Source organism: Myxine glutinosa, chromosome 3 (genome assembly GCF_964187855.1).
Source record: "Myxine glutinosa chromosome 3, kmMyxGlut1.1, whole genome shotgun sequence".
NCBI lineage: Eukaryota > Metazoa > Chordata > Myxini > Myxiniformes > Myxinidae > Myxine > Myxine glutinosa.
In genome coordinates, this window is record NC_136263.1 from 52,081,302 (window position 1) to 52,099,542 (window position 18,241).

At 44.1% G+C, this 18,241-nt stretch overlaps 1 protein-coding gene and 1 long non-coding RNA gene across 2 annotated transcripts in view; one reads left to right on the top strand and one right to left on the bottom strand.

Annotated features, from left to right (window-relative positions):
* PIGV (phosphatidylinositol glycan anchor biosynthesis class V) overlaps nucleotides 1–18,241 on the top strand; it is a 361,837-nt gene that overhangs the window by 183,772 nt on the left and 159,824 nt on the right. The window lies entirely within an intron of this gene.
* LOC137424039 (uncharacterized) lies at nucleotides 10,460–11,501 on the bottom strand. The gene is made up of 2 exons (XR_010983888.2): nucleotides 11,188–11,501; nucleotides 10,460–11,081 (listed from the first exon to the last, which is right to left on the bottom strand). It is a non-coding gene; the product is annotated as an uncharacterized LOC137424039 (long non-coding RNA).

Here is an 18,241-nt window from a genome sequence, read left to right on the forward strand (position 1 = left end):
GGGCGAGCGTTTGAGAGTTGCGGGGCGAGAGGACTGGTGCCGGCGAGCGAGTCGCGTCGGGGAGACCCTTCCCGCCCACGTGTCAGGGCCTAGCCATCCGAGGCCTGCACGATCTCCACGCCACGCTCCCGAGCGAGCAGAGCTAAGAACGCACCACACACACACACCCTCTTTGTTCATTTCGTCGTCTGCCCTGTGGTTTGTTTAATAACTGTTGAGCAGGAGTACTCCATATAGGGGGTTTAGAGCATCATATTTCTTTGTTCTCGGAACCGTTAATAAAACTTATATTATTTTCTGAATATATCTGAACGCAGTTTCCTGTTGGATTTTAATAGATAAGGCTGCGGAGCTTTGCTGTGTCCCGTCCCGCCATTCCGCGCGTTTAACTTTAGTTTAAGTGTTTGATTTGGAATCCGCTATTGAGTTCTCGCCTCGGGAGTTAAAGCCTCGCAATTGGCCATCCGCAACTGTGGTGTTAATCGCGGTTGCGTGACAAGTGGTGTCAGGAGTGGGATTCGAACCTGTCGGACAAATTTTTTTGTCCGCGGCGAGACATCGACACGGTCGGGCGTACATTGCGCCCAATGTTCGAACGCAAAATTTTTATAGGCGAGGCGGAGAAATTTAGTACTCAATTGGGCATACGGAGCACGATATCGCGTCTTCGTCAAATTTAAATTGTGTTACTGGAATTATTAAAATAAATACACGCGTGGGAAACAATCTTCCGGAAGGCGGATGTCGGAGATTGATGAGATGGAGGTACGCAGCGAGGCCTCCGTCAGCGTCGGGAGTGAGCCGGAAATAGGGGAATTAGATGTCGAGGTGAGCCTTGGAACCTCCCCCGTCCCGAGCACCAACTTACCCCCCTCCCCCACCGGGGAGTCGGGAGCAGTAGGAGCGGCCCCGACAATCGACCAGATGTTGGGTCAATTGCTTAGGAAAATGGAAGGAATGGAAAAGAACAGTGAGCGAGCCAGTCGGGAATTGAATGACAAAATTGAAGGGATGGAAAAGAACAGTGAGCGATTGGGAAAGCAGATGGGAGACATGAACGCACAGGGTGAGCGAATGGAAAGAAATAATGGAGTCCCAGGGGAATGAATGTAGGGAAGGAATGAAGGGAATGAGTGATCGATTGGAGGAACAAATTGATGGGCTGGAAAATAAAATGAGTAAGGAGATGGGAGAAATGAAAAACAAAATGGATTCCCAGGGGAATGAATGGAGGGAAGGACTGAAGGATATGAGTGACCAAATTAATGGATTAAAATGGGAAATGGCAATTGTGGCAAGTGTACAGGTGAGCGGGGAATGTCCACAGTTGGATGGGGAATGTGTACAGGTAGATGGGGAATGCCTGCAGGTAAACGTGGAGTGTCCACAGGTGAGCGGGGAGTGCCCACAGGTGAAGGGGGAAGGAAATTTGGAATGTGAGAGTTGTAATGGGGAATGTTTCCCACATTCTGGCCTGGTTGTTTATCGGGACCGTGTGGATGTCACAACACCCCAACCGGGGGATGAATTTGGAATTGTGCAGCACCAGGGCGGTGGTGCGGAGCAAGAGGGGGTAGAGTTTTTGGGGGTCCGTGCAATGGAGCCGGACCGAGTATTTATTGGGGATATTGATCAAAGCCTGGCGGGGCCAGGAATGATTTGTGGAAATGATGAGGATGATTTGATCCAGTGGCTGGAGACCTGTGACAGTCCCTTGGAGGTAGAGCTTGTTCAGGCCCAAAGGAGCCTGGGTGATGAGGTGAGTTGGTCCGAGGAGGTGGTTGGAATGACCGAGGGGACGCTCACCGTACACTGCTATTTGGAAACAGAGGCTCCAAAATTGGACAACCAGTTGGGGGAGTGTGTTGGCTCCGGGCTGGATTTGGATCTTGGAGGATCGGGAGATAGAGCTTCTGGAGATTTGGTCCCTGTAGGGAATTTGGATCAACTGCAGGGAGGGGCAGAACAACCGGGGGTAGAGGTTGTCCCCTGCAGCTGCGGTTTGGCAGTGGGAATGAAAATTTGTAAAATAAAATTTAAAATAAAATTAAAATGGGAAATTGATTTGGAGCAGCCATGGTGGGGATTGGTCCCCGGGCTGCGGGATTTGGACATGGAGAGGTCATGGGTGATGGCCTCGGGCAAAAGTTGCCCCTTTCAAAATTTGGGTATGCCAGCCAGCTGGGGGGCTGTGATGGCGAGATTTGGACGTGGGGTCCAGCCTTGGGTGTCGAGGTACGACCTGGGTCCCACGGGGGGTCTGGTGGAGTGTGGCGTCCCTTGTCCGTCGGGGCGCCGTCCGTGCCGGTGGCTCGGGCCGGCAGGGTCACCGGACCCTGGTGGGGGTTAAGACCTCCAGGGGGGTCCGAGGTGGTTTCTCAAGCCTGGGATGGCAAATATTGAGGACCACTAGGGGGAGGTGTTGTGGGTCGCGCTTTGGTGGTGGCACTGCGGACGGCCAACTTGGGACTGATGTGGTGACCACCCGGGCATGCGGCCTGGCACCCTCCTCCAGAGACTCTGGGACAACCAGCATGTGGTGACCTGGCATGGTGGTTGGTCTATGGACGCGGGTCAAACCGAATGGACAGGGATGGAGATAGCCTGCCAGACAACCATTGGGGCATCTGTGGAACATGATGGTGTGAGTGACCTTCCACAGATGCTCCGTTATGATTTATGGACCCTCGGGTTGGGAAGAGAGCCATGGGGTTGATGAATGGGGAGATGTGTAACGAGCCGAGCATATGGGCCATGCTCGGCTGGCATGTGTATGGCAAAGCATCTTTCTTTGGTAAGGTTAGTGAAATGTGAAAAATGTTTGGCATGGGTAATCTGTGGGTTAGATGGAAATTTAAGGGTGGATTTTGAAATTTCATGGTGGACACTGTACAGTGACGCCATTATTGATCCCGGTGTGTAGACCAAAGTGTTGGAGGCTGTGATAAAATTAATAGGGTAGCAAGACACAGCTTTCAACTGGTTGCGGGGGCAACTGTGCTGATATTTGGGACGCGGGGTTATGGGGATGTAGTTGTGTAGCCTGAGGGTCAACGTGGTGCTGTGCGTGTCCGAGGTGTGTGGACCATGTCTTCTGGGTGGGTCTCCTGGTGGAGCATGGCTGTTGACTGGACCTTGGTGTGGTCAAGTGTGGGTGAGCACTGGGGGGGGGGCTGCAGTTCTGTAGTCGGACTGGGGGATGATGGGGAGGTGCAGGGGACGTGGCTGTGGGGATGCCACGCACTGCGACCGTGCCCCCCAGGGCCGAGGTTGTGTGTGCGGTAGTGTGTGTTGTGGCAGCAAGTGCTCACCACATTGGCCAGCTGGGGCTGGTGCAGCTGTGTTCCTCGCAAGGGGGCCGAAGGATGGATGGTGGGTCGCACCCTTATGGACACTCGTGGGCCATGTTGGCGTTTTGACTGCTCACCTTGTCCCGGTGACCCTTGCACGGTAGAGGTGCAGAGCTGTCGTGGCCACAGGTAGTTGTGTAGCAATGATCACCGTTGGATGCGGATCCACATACCTGCCAGTGTAGTGGGGACAAAAGAGAAATTTGTAAGTATTTGGTAGGCCCAATGAGAAATTTTGGGATTTTGAGGGTGGATAACACTCTTGGACCGACCAACCTGTAACTACCTGCACTTGAGGTGAGTGTTTTGAGGAGTACTGTCCCAGGCTTCAGGACTTGCTTTGGGAAATTGGGGACATGTAATTTGGAGTTGGGAGGCGGGTGAGAGTGATGACATGGCCGGTGAGGGGATGGAATGGGGGCCACACAGTGTCTTGTGGGTGGCGTATGTTTTTGTGTTGTGGTTATGTGTTTTGATGTGGTCGTGAGGTTGGAAAAATATGAGCGAGTGGTGATTATTGAATTTTGAAATGCGTTTTGAAAATGGAAATGTGTAATGATTCAATGATTTGAACTGTGAATGGGATTTCACATGTAGCAGGCCATGGCAAACTTTGAAACACCTTTTGTACTACCATCATCTATGAATTGTGCTGAATTGTGCTGAGTTGTGTGGAGAATTGAATGACAGCGGGGGAGGAAGTGTGTTTTGGGGTCTTGTGGGTGGGGAAGGTGTGTGTGTCCGCAGGTACAGAGCAAGCTCTGAGGAGCGATGCCTGCGGGCCCCCCTCTGCGGCAATTACCCCTGGCAGCCGGTGGTAACTGGAAATTGGAGCTCGTTGGTGGAGGGTCTGGTTGGGCGCCGTGGGGTGAGGAAGTCCCCCGGTGACCCGTGTTGCTGCGCAGAAGCAGGAGGAAAGGAGCCTGGTGTGTGTGGAGACCCTCACCGGCGAGGTAACGGCGGAAAGGGGCTGTTGGGCTGTCACGGGGCCAAGAGGTAAAGGGGGGGGGGGGCAATGAACTTGTAAGTCGGTTGACTTGTTTTTGGGACTGCGGGCACCACAGCCTGATGCGCCCCCACCATCTTTTTGTGCGGTACCTCCCCGCTGCCTAGTTGAGGAATGCACACACATGCGAATGACATCAATACCATGGTCCTGCAGGGGGGTGTATTGAAATAAGTGCTTTGTTGACTTTTGAAATGCCTTGATGATTTTTGGAATGAGGATGAGCGGTTTAGGGGTCTGTGTTGCATGAATGTGGGCGAAATCCACCGAGCCATGTCACTCACCTGCAACATCTGGACAGGGCCCGTGGAAATTGAGGGGGTGCATTGGAATGGCCCCGCAGGTAAGGTTGTGTCTTGTGGCATCCACCGGGGGACGCGGTCTGTAGACCGGGGTATGTACAAAGGTTAGAGTTTTGAGTTTTTGGAAAGATGGTTAAGTTTTGTGGTTAAGTTAGTGTTGCGTGTTGTTTGTTTCCTCCCTCCACAGGAACAATGAAGAAAATGTACATACTTGCATGATGGTTAAGGGGTTTAGCATGTTAAGGAAGTGTAGGTAGGTAGTCCGACTCACTTCCCACAGCCCTTCCTGATTTATTTCATAGGTTAATTAAGTGTGTGACAGTAAGTGTTAAGGCTGGAATAGTAGCGCCTGCAGTGAACCTTGCAGGAGCTACGGTTCCAGGGGGGGGGCTGTGTTATGAATTTGGTAGAGCAGAGTAGATCTGAGTAAGTAAAATGCTCCGGGATGTCGCGATAGCTAGAACCCACTATGTACCTTTAAGTTAGTATGTGTAGGCGTATGCCGGGATAATTGCGTATATATTTCCTGTACGGGGACAGGAAGTGCTAAGTAGTTAGGGCGATAAGGGTAACTTTGTGTGTTTTCCCACCCCTGTGGTCAATCCAATGTCCCTTTTGGCACTGCACCTAGACAGTAGGAATTCATGCCCCTAGTGCACCTACATTCATTAATTCCCTTCCCTTTCACATCAATGGAACAACACCGACCGAAACGCACCCTGCTGAGACACGATGAGAAGTGGGTGGATCTTTTGACATCACGGGGAAGGGCGGACGAATGGACGTCACGAGAGGGCGTGACAGTGTGTGAGGGAAGTGACGACACGAAGAAAAGGAAGAAGAGTTCGGAGTTGGACACGAGGCAGAGCAGACGCCATTTGGGGGAGCTGAGAGGATTCAGTCGTGATAGAGCGCACTGGACATTTTTTCCCCTCTAGTTCTTTCCTGCCTTCATTCCCTCCATCTTCCCTGCGATTGGATCGCGTGCTTGCGTGGGCGGCTGTCGTGCCGAGGTTCGCCCCGTTGGTGGCCGTATTCCATTCGTGGCCTCTTGCGTACCATCGCCAACCATTCACGATCTCCGAGGCGCCGGGCAGAGACGACAGCCCCAGAAACCGTGGTCCTTCGGACGGGGCGAGCGTTTGAAAGTTGCGGGGCGAGAGGACTGGTCCCGGCGAGCGAGTCGCGTCGGGGAGACCCTTCCTGCCCACGTGTCAGGGCCTAGCCATCCGAGGCCTGCATGATCTCCACGCCACGCTCCCGAGCGAGCAGAGCTAAGAACGCACCACACACACACACCCTCTTTGTTCATTTCGTCGTCTGCCCTGTGGTTTGTTTAATAACTCTGTTGAGCGGGAGTACTCCATATAGGGGGTTTAGAGCATCATATTTCTTTGTTCTCGAAACCGTTAATAAATCCTTATATTATTTTCTGAATATATCTGAACGCAGTTTCCTGTTGGATTTTAATAGATAAGGCTGCGGAGCTTTGCTGTGTCCCGTCCCGCCAATCCGCGCGTTTAACTTTAGTTTAAGTGTTTGATTTGGAATCCGCTATTGAGTTCTCGCCTCGGGAGTTAAAGCCTCGCAATTGGCCATCCGCAACTGTGGTGTTAATCGCGGTTGCGTGACAATATATATATATATATATATATATATATATATATATATATATATATATATATATATATATATATATATATATGTATATATATATATGTATATATATATATATATATATATATATATATATATATATATATATATATATATATATGTATATATATATATATATATATATATATATATATGTATATATATATATATATATATATATATATAAATATATATATATATATATATATATATATGTATATGGTTCAGTTGTTTCTCTGCGTTGTTACGTTCTTGTTTGGTTGTTACATTTGTAGGGGGGTAGTGATACCATAAACCAGGTGGAGTGTATAGATTAGTGCGCTCCGACTGTCGCGAAGAAGAAGAACCACCTTGATGTACTACAAGTCGGGATCCGGTTGACCATGTGTCGTTTAAGTGTACCTTCGTCCCCATTATGAGGAGTGGGTTATGTTAATTAGCTCAGGGATAATGGGTAATTTATCCCTTGTATGTCGTTACCTCTGTACTTTATTCCTCTGTCCCTTTTGGCACCACACCATAGACACTAGCCAAAATCGCCCATTAAACACCCCTAATTGATAAAACCACTGGAATTCAGGCATGAAGCACTGCCGCTGACAACCCTGACTTTGGAAGCACACTGGACGAAAGATCTGTGAGGCCTTGCCCCGAGGAGCCCATGATTGGGCAGGGTTTGATTGACAGAAAGGACGGGTAAGATGAAACTCACTCATAGGCTCGAGCGGAGACATGTTGAGATGACGTCAGATCCCAAGGAACAAAAGACTGTGTCCCCGACATTTTGTCCTCTTACGCGTGGGGAGTTCAGAAAGCTCTGACCAACATTTAATCCCTCTTGTGCCTTGTTGTTCTGGAAACCAATAGCGAAGGGTCGTTGTTGCTGCTCTTGCTCCTTCTGATGTGGACGCTGTCACGAGCGGCCGTGTTGGGACATCTTACTGGTGGTTGTGAGGAAGAAGAGCTGCGGTTTTCCGAGCAATAACAACGAGCGCTGCTTGCTCGCTGCAGCGTGACGAGGCCAGGAGTGAACGGACGTGCGGTGAGGCCTAGCAGTGCACGGGGGAGCGCATTTCCTGCCAACACCAGAGCCGTATCCGGACTGCGCTCTCGGGTGGGGGGCCTGGACGATCCTGATGAGATTTCAGACATCATCAGAGTTAAGTGCACACAGACGCATATTATTTTCCAGTTATTTTATCCTTCGTCTGTTTTCAATTCTGTCGGTGGGGACGTCTCAATTTAGAAATCTTAGTTTTATTTTGCCGTGTTTTATTTTGTACCGGCAATTTCTTTAATAAAACCGGTATTTTTGTACAGTTTAATTCCGTTTTTGTTTGAGTTAATTTCTTACAGGGTTTGGAGGCTGCTGGTGGGATCGAAAAAGTAAGCCCTGGTTTTCCCCTCCTCTTGCTCCCCCACGTGTATTCTCCGCTATATGTTTTAACTGAACGCCTCGGAGTAACAGCTCGTTTGGTCATCTGTGCTCCCCTATGGTGTTCACCACACAAGATAGTCACACACCAATATATATATATATATATATATATATATATATATATATATATATATATATATATATATATATATATATATACATACATCTATCTATAATTCCAGTAATCTCTGTGTGTCTGTGTGTCTGTGTGTTTGTCTGTGACCGCTGTTTCTCGACAACTACCGGTCCGATATACTTGAAACTTGCCAGGTATATTGCTGGGGACCCGAGGATGTGCCTTTTCAAGGTTTTAAATTAATCGGACAAGTACTTACCGAGCTATGTCCAAAAAACGCTTCAACCAATCAGAGAGCAGCGAGCTATCACGTGTGCCGAACGTGGCGATCAGACTCTGCCTCGGACGGCACATTTGACAGCGTATTCATTTATTTCACGTTGGAAAACTATGTTGCCGTTAAACTATGTTTTAAAACGAATTCAAACTGCGATTAAATTAAAACGATTCATCGTAACTGCGATTTGCGAACTTCCGGACAGTGAAGACTTCACTTCCGGCAGCCAATCACAGAACGCTTTGTTGCGTAGGCGTGGCCGATGTGAGACGAGCGGAGCTGAGCGCGTTACGAGCTGACCGCCATTACGGTACGTAATTCGATTTCTTATGCGCATTATTTCTCCCAATTCAGTCAGAGCGAAGGGCGGAAGCGAAGAGCGTTGTTTTTTTTGTTTACGGGCGTACGGGCGGGGTAGAGCGTACGGGTAGCGTTTTTTTTTTTTTTTGGCAAGGAACGGGCACCCACGTACGGGCAATGCCCTAGTATATATAAAGTCACGTAATTACCCTTGGTGAATACCTTCGTGTGTATTTTGCTAGCAAAATGTATTCTGACACGTCACACTTAATCCGAACACATGACCTACCGGATTCCTACTTATTACATGGTGGTTCTCCTTCTTCACGACAATCGGAGCACACTAATCTATGCAAATCTACCTGGACTAAAATAATCACTGCCTACCCCCTACAAACGTAACAATATATATGGTTCGGTTGTTTCTCTACGTCCATTGCCTTTGATTATTTCAGCATGACAGTCGCAAACGACATCGTTTAAGCTTGCAAACAATCCATGTATGTTTTCACAGAAGAGAAAGGGTGGGGGATAGGGAGAGTTTGGGCCAAGCCAGTGCTTATATGTCGTGTACAGTGGAAGGTGAGTGGGGTTGGGGGAGGGAGGAGCAATTTCGACATATTTGTTGTGTACAGCTATTATACCTTTTACACGACTGAATAAAGTGAAAATATATTTTTGAACAAACAATGCATATATATGTGCAAGATGTTCCTTTTCATACCTTAAAAATATTAATGAGATCACTGTTGCAAATAGATATTTTTAAAGTTCAGTAAGGTAAAATAGTAAACAACTTGGGCTCTCCCCCTCCTCCCCCCCACCCATTCTAGGTATAATTTTGACTCCTCTAGAATCTTACAGACCAAAATAACAAAGGTTAGCATGATGAAAATCCTTGAGACCTTCGCATGGACCGAGGCCAGATCATGGTCCGAGGTATAAAACCTAAACTTCATTAATCCGAGAGAGTAATTAATTGAACATCTTCTACTATTTAAGAGAGCCGTTGGTCGGTCTGTCTGTGTTGCCATTTTTATCAGAGATGGCTGAACGGATCTTCGTCAAACTTTCAGAGGTTCATCAGTGAGTGCCTGGGAGTGTTTAAGGCAAAAAAAAGAAAAGGAAAAAAAAGTTCGTTTTTTGGGATTAAAAAAAAAAATTCACTCGATTCACTAAGCCTTTTTGATTAATGACAGTTATAATTATATACAAGTACATATTCACATAAATAAATACAAAACAAGTACAGATACATTCAAAGTACACCACCCCAATGTCAAATAATTAAATATCCTACAGTGCGGCATTGCCGGGGCGATTCTTAAATCGCCGCCATTTTGTTTGCTCCATATCGGTCTGAATGAAATGAATATGAATGATCGTTTTAAGGCCATTTTACCCGCTAGAGCGGGGGTTAGCCTTGCGGGTCCCATGACAATCATGGTTCCCTGTTTGAGGCAATGTTTTTATGGCCGGATGCCCTTCCTGACGCCAACCCTTGGTCGCCTCTTACGATGCGCAGGGATACGGTGTACCTATTCTAAACCGGGGTACACACCGGGACTGAGGTCTGAGGCCTCATAAGTCTCTTTTGTAATACTCAACGCTTTCTGACTATTTCACGGCTTTAACTCAACTCGAATTCAATATCTCATTTCATTTTTCATAATCGCTAAGATGGTTTAAGACGAGATTGTAAAAAAAACCGGAAGAAAATCAGATGAATATTGATGTTTTAAAAGGCAAAACACATTTTTAGAGCCATTTCTGGTCGGACCGGTGAGTGGGGGAAGAAAGAGGGGGAGAGGAGAGAGGGGTGGTGAGTGTGGGTGTTGGGAGAGAGGAGGCGGATTATAGAGTGCAGGAGTGAGGGGAGTGGGGAGGAGGGGGGGAAATGGTGGGGAAGAGAGAGTACACACACGTAAGATAAATACAGTTTCAGAAATCCCATCAGTTTTGATAAAACTTCAGAAATCCCATCCTAGATGATATCGTACAATATCAGGAGACAGCATGCCATGACTATGGACAACTGGAAGAGGGAAAAAACACAAAGTATTAAATCTTTATTGTGACTTAGCTCAATAATAACAGAAGAATCCCAAGTTATAATTAGCATTTTGGAAATCCACTTTGGGGCTCCCAAACGTAGCAAGTGTTATCCAATTAGGCTGACATTTGTCGGAACTGGCGATCCCAAATGTTTTTATTCTACCTTTTTCATTTAAGTGAACCAAGCAGTCTTTAATGTCTGAGCATGTAATGTAACGATGCCAAATATGAATTCATTGAAAATTCCATATTTAACACCAAGCAGATTTTCCTGCCAGGTATGGTGGCAAACCTCTTACAACAACTTATACACTGCACAAAAAAGAGCAACAAATAGTTTACTATAATCTTGGAACGTCTGACTTGTAACTAGGAATTACTCGTCACATCGTGAAAAGTGTCCAAATCAACAAATCTCTGAAAACTGTTCCTGTTAAAGAAACGACAAGTTATTTTCCGAATCAATTTTAAGATTGAAAGTTCATATTCTGAAGCATATTGTACCGTTCGTATGACGACGTGCATTTCAACCTGCTGACTTGCTCGATGTTCACAGTAGGGAGCAGGTTTCTTTCAGAGTTGCGGACACCATTACGAGTTCCAGTTTCCATCACATTTCAACTTCAGGAAAAGCAAATATCATTAACTTAAATGATTCTTTTAAAAATGCAACAGATGGATTCATGTCTAATGATTGGCTGACAGGATAGCTTGTACGCACACTCACCTCTGGGCAGTCTATCCTGTATTTGAATCCTGACCCAGCGATAAACCGTCACCTCGGTGTTTCATGCAGGGCCAGGCATCCATGTGTGTGCCGTCGATCGGATGGATGTCAAGCCAGGTGTCTGGAATGCCCGCATTAGGTGGTTGCCATCAAAGATGCCACGGTGTCCTTTGTGAAAAGTAGGTGAGCTATCGCCAGCACCCTGGACAAATTCCAAATTCCTGTCCAAATCGCTTTCAGTCGAACGTCAGGCTTGGCCAGCTGGTTCGTGAAAGACTTGGGCCAATAATGAACCCAGGCCTGTTGTGGCTAGCATCATTTGCTGATGCTGCATCTGTGCCGCTGATGCGAGAAGGGAGAAGGGGAAGAGAGAGTGAGAGGGGGAGAGTTGAGGTCTTGAAGTCACATTTTACATTGTGTGGAATTTCCACGGGTCCCTACTACCTATATTCTCCACTGGTCTGGTCTGTCCTTCTGTCCCTCCATCTGTTTGTCTGTTCACGGTGGAGCTTCAAAATAAAATAGCCGCCATTTTGTTCGCTCCGTGTCGGTTCTCAGGCCTCAAAGGCCTCTGGTGTATATGAACCGTGGCAAATTACCTGCGTCGGTGCTGTGGTTACGTGAGTGGGTCTACATGTATATATTTGGTGATATAGGCCATCAGCCAGACCCCCAAAATAGGGTCCATTGGTACCAAAATGAGGGAGTAAGCCTAATATTGATTTTTGGATAGGTCTTTACCCCTAGAATATGAAAATATGTGATAGCAAATTCAACCATGTAGCTAAATGGGTGTTATCACCTCATTTTCAAAATGGCCGCCAAAATGCATGTTTTTCTATTAAAAACACCATGTTTCATATTCTTGTAGGAATTTGTAACAAATAGCATTGCGTTTTGAGATGTTTAAGACTTTACAACTCTCTTAAAGTATGAAATACATCATCTGAACTTTAATCCAAGAAGATAGAATCCAATATGGCGCCCAATTTCACAAAATGGCTGCCATCATAGCAACAACTTTATGCACAAAATATGCACGAAAACAACTGGCATTCAGTAGATTTGCAAGTATACACATGGAAAAAAGTATCGCACCACCACGTATTTTCGACATAGTGGAAATGTATCGATGAATTTTTGCACCTTTTCGTTGCGGTGTATGGTAATCTTGTGCAACATTTTGTCCAGATGTTGGAACGCAATGAAGAGAACAAAATTGGGTGACACATTCCTGTTTAATGTGATTGTAACAAGGCCATTCGCAAAAGGGCGTTTTTGGTCCAAAATCATGCTTGACAAAAGTTTCAGTGTAAACCAATAATGCAACATGTTACAGGGGCCAAAAACGTATTCTAATCGTATAGCATCTACTTTCTATCTACTCCGTTGCTCGTTGCTCCGACCACCGTTCCTACAGAAAAAAAAGCAAACAAAACGACAACAACGTTAAATTTTGTATGTAAAGTGGCGGCCATTTTGAAAATGGGTGATAAGTGATAACACACATTTAGCTACATCGTTGAATTTGCTATCACATATTTTCTTATTCTAGAGGTAAAAACCTTGTCAAAAATCATTATTAGCCTTACTCCCTCAATTTAGTACCAGTTGACCCCCCTATCTGATAGCCTAATACAAGTGTTTCCTGAGAATAATAAGGTAAGCGTCGTTTCTTGGGATCTCGGATTTTGATTTCATGAATGTTAAAATTTTTTGCCTGGGTTCAGCTTAGGCCACGTAGGCCAGATTTTCAGATTTTCCAAAATAAATGCGTCTAAATGGGGGTTTTTTTTCAAGCAAATTATGCATTTCTTGACATGCCCGACATTAAAAGCTCTAAGATTATATAAAGAACGAAGATGGATGGTTCAAAAAAAAAATCCTGTTTAAAATTGCGTTTTAAAAATCACGCTTAAAATCGTGTTAAAATTCGTTTTGAATGTATCTGGTCTGGATTTTCACAAACAAATGAGTCTGAGTTAATTGTTTCAAGCAAATGATGCATTTCATTACATGCTCGACATTAAAAGTTCTTAGAAACTGAAAACTGAAGTTAGGGATCGCAATGTAGTCCAATTATATTGTTTCATATTCCCAGAGTATATATGTTGGAACCCATCTGTGGATCGGTCCCATCGGCCGATGGGTCTGCGCCATCTGCGGATGTGTTGTTCATCTTGAAGGAATGTGTTGACAGAATGGTGCTCTTCAATCAGGTACACAGTCATTGGAATTACATGTGGTAGGAATTTAACAGAGATGATTTTAAAATGTTTTATTATCTATTTCTACCCATCTATTTATACATTTTGTCAATACATTTTGTAATTAACAGATACATGGCAGTTTTAGTAAAGCTTTACATAACATACTCAACATTCATACAAAACATTAGGTGTTCTTCTGATAATGGCGGAGGGGAATGTTAAATTCCTTTATATTAAATAAAATAAAATAAAATTTAAATTAAATAAATTTTAAAAATTCAAATTTTAAAAATAAAAGTTAAATAAAACATTTAAAAATCATCTCTGTTAAATTCCTACCACATGTAATTCCAATGACTGTGTACCTGATTGAAGAGCACCATTCTGTCAACACATTCCTTCAAGGTGAACAACAAATCCGCAGATGGCGCAGACCCATCGGCCGATGGGTCTGCATTGTCATTTCTCGTGCATCCACACATGGGTCAGACCCATCGGCCGATGGGACCGATCCACAGATGGGTTCCAACATATATAAGGTTTATTTAAGGTGAGTTAATTTTACAACGACTGGATATATTTAAACAATATTTCAAAAATTTTATCTATCTATAATTCCACTAATCTCTGTGTGTCTGTGACCGCTGTTTCTCGACAACCACGGGTCCGATATACTTGAAACTTGCCAGGTATATTGCTGGGGACCTGAGGATGTGCCTTTTCAAGGTTTCATATTAATCGGAGAAGTAGTTACCGAGCTATGTCCAAAAAACGATTCAACCAATCAGAGAGCAGCGAGCTATCACGTGTGCCGAACGTGGCGAACAGACTCTGCCTCGGACGGCACATTTGAGAGCGTATTCATTTATTTCATGTTGGCAAACTATGTTGGCGTTAAACTATGTTTTAAAACTAATTAAAACTAATTTGCGATTCTTTCGCTTTCCTGCGCGTTTGTGCACGCTATGGCGATTTCTTTACCAAACTCCGCAAGCCGTTCGCTTTGGACCAAACCATTTCATGTAAATAGAGGGGGGGGGGGATTGTCACCGTACTCGCAAGCCGTTCGCTTTGGACCAAACCATTTCATGTAAATAGAGGGGGGGGGGGGGATTGTCACCGTACTCGCAAGCCGTTCGCTTTGGACCAAACCATTTCATGTAAATAGAGGGGGGGGATTGTCACCGTACTCACAAGCCGTTCGCTTTGGCTTTGCGAATGGACCAAACCATTTCATGTAAATAGAGGGGGGGGATATAATTTTAGATATATATATAGTACGGGCATGCCCTAGTACGTAATAAATTGATTATGTGGAGTAACTCTGCAATGCAATATTTATTAATAATGTTTGGTTTTAAGCAATTTTTAATTTGTAAAGCGAAATGTATAATTTAATGTTTTATTTAAAAAAAATTTACGACAGAAGTTTAAAGTCAGCCTAGACAGGTTTGGTGTTCAGTTCTGTATTTTTACTCTGACGTATATTAAACCTAACCAGCAGGTACTAGTAGCTTTCTTTAAATAGAAAAATTACCCGATCATGTTACCTATGCAAAGGTTGGTTGCTTTCATTAAATGGTCTGATTACTGTAATACTGTGCTGTAATATAATCATATGTGTTTGGTGAGGGGGTGAGAACTTTTGAGAACTTGTGTTTGACTGGGGAGAGGTTGGGTGGATGACCTTTGAGGATTTGGGGTTGGCGGGTTGATATATATATATATACGAGCTTGGCTCGGCTCGTCGATACTGAGGAACGGGCTTATTTTAACTGAGGCTAATGACTGTACCGGAGTTGCTGTGTTGTCATGATTTTCACCAATCATAATACAAACAATTACTTTGCACAAATGTATTTGTTGTGTTTGTGATATTACATTTTTATAAGCAATTTAGGTTGAAGATTTAGGTTGAATGTTTTTTTTCAAGAAAGAACCCCTCAGCACACACATAGGGGAGGGGTAGGTGCAGACTGGAAGTTTGGGACGATTACACCTCACCACCACGTAATTCAAAACACCTCACCACCACGTAATTCAAAACACCTCACCACCACGTAATTCAAAACACCTCACCACCACGTAATTCATAACACCTCAACACCACGTAATTCAAAATACCTCACCACCACGTAATTCATAACACCTCACCACCAAGTAATTCAAAACACCTCACCACCACGTAATTCATAACACCTCAACACCACGTAATTCAAAATACCTCACCACCACGTAATTCATAACACCTCACCACCAAGTAATTCAAAATACCTCACCACCACGTAATTCATAACACCTCAACACCACGTAATTCAAAATACCTCACCACCACGTAATTCATAACACCTCACCACCAAGTAATTCAAAACACCTCACCACCACGTAATTCATAACACCTCAACACCACGTAATTCAAAACACCTCACCACCACATAATTCATAACACCTCAACACCACGAAATTCAAAACACCTCACCACCACGTAATTCAAAACACCTCACCACCACGTAATTCATAACACATCAACACCACGTAATTCAAAATACCTCACCACCACGTAATTCATAACACCTCACCACCAAGTAATTCAAAACACCTCACCACCACGTAATTCATAACACCTCAACACCACGTAATTCAAAATACCTCACCACCACGTAATTCATAACACCTCACCACCAAGTAATTCAAAATACCTCACCACCACGTAATTCATAACACCTCAACACCACATAATTCAAAATACCTCACCACCACGTAATTCAAAACACCTCACCACCACGTAATTCAAAATACCTCACCACCACGTAATTCATAACACCTCAACACCACGTAATTCAAAATACCTCACCACCACGTAATTCAAAATACCTCACCACCACGTAATTCATAACACCTCAACACCACGTAATTCAAAATACCTCACCACCACGTAATTCATAACACCTCACCACCAAGTAATTCAAAATACCTCACCACCACATAATTCATAACACCTCAACACCACGTAATTCAAAATACCTCACCACCACGTAATTCAAAATACCTCACCACCACGTAATTCATAACACCTCACCACCAAGTAATTCAAAACACCTCACAGCCATAAAACAGTAATAAAAACACCTCACCACCAAGAAATTAAAAACACCTCACCACCACGAAATTGAAAACACCTCACAGCCATAAAACAAGTAATAAAAACACCTCACCACCACGAAATTAAAAACACCTCACCACCACGAAATTGAAAACACCTCACAGCCATAAAACACGTAATAAAAACACCTCACCGCCATAAAACACGTAATAAAAACACCTCACAGCCATAAAACACGTAATAAAAACACCTCACAGCCATAAAACACGTAATAAAAACACCACACCACCACAAAAATAAAAACACCTCACAGCCATAAAACACGTAATAAAAACACCTCACAGCCATAAAACACATAATAAAAACACCTCACAGCCATAAAACACATAATAAAAACACCACACCACCACAAAAATAAAAACACCTCACAGCCATAAAACACGTAATAAAAACACCTCACAGCCATAAAACACGTAATAAAAACACCTCACAGCCATCAAACACGTAATAAAAACACCTCACAGCCATCAAACACGTAATAAAAACACCTCACAGCCATAAAACACGTAATAAAAACACCTCACCACCACAAAAATAAAAACACCTCACAGCCATAAAACACGTAATAAAAACACCTCACAGCCATAAAACACGTAATAAAAACACCTCACCACCACAAAATTGAAAACACCTCACAGCCATAAAACACGTAATAAAAACACCTCACAGCCATCAAACACGTAATAAAAACACCTCACAGCCATCAAACACGTAATAAAAACACCTCACAGCCATAAAACACATAATAAAAACACCTCACCACCACGAAATTGAAAACACCTCACAGCCATAAAACACGTAATAAAAACACCTCACAGCCATCAAACACGTAATAAAAACACCTCACAGCCATCAAACACGTAATAAAAACACCTCACAGCCATAAAACACGTAATAAAAACACCTCACCACCACAAAAATAAAAACACCTCACAGCCATAAAACACGTAATAAAAACACCTCACAGCCATAAAACACGTAATAAAAACACCTCACAGCCATAAAACACGTAATAAAAACACCTCACAGCCATCAAACACGTAATAAAAACACCTCACAGCCATAAAACACGTAATAAAAACACCTCACCACCACAAAAATAAAAACACCTCACAGCCATAAAACACGTAATAAAAACACCTCACAGCCATAAAACACGTAATAAAAACACCTCACCACCACAAAAATAAAAACACCTCACAGCCATAAAACACGTAATAAAACACCTCACAGCCATAAAACACGTAATAAAAACACCTCACAGCCATAAAACACGTAATAAAAACACCTCACCACCACAAAATTAAAAACACCTCACAGCCTTAAAACACGTAATAAAAACACCTCACAGCCATAAAACACGTAATAAAAACACCTCACAGCCATAAAACACGTAATAAAAACACCTCACCACCACGAAAGTAAAAACACCTCACAGCCATAAAACACGTAATAAAAACACCTCACAGCCATAAAACACGTCATAAAAACACCTCACAGCCACGAAATTAAAAACACCTCACCACCACGTCATTTAAAAACACCTCACCACCAAGTAATTCAAAACACCTCACCACCACATAATTCAAAACACCTCATCACCAACTAATTCTAAACACCTCACCACCATGTGATTTAAAAATACCTCACCACCACGTCATTTAAAAACACCTCACCACCA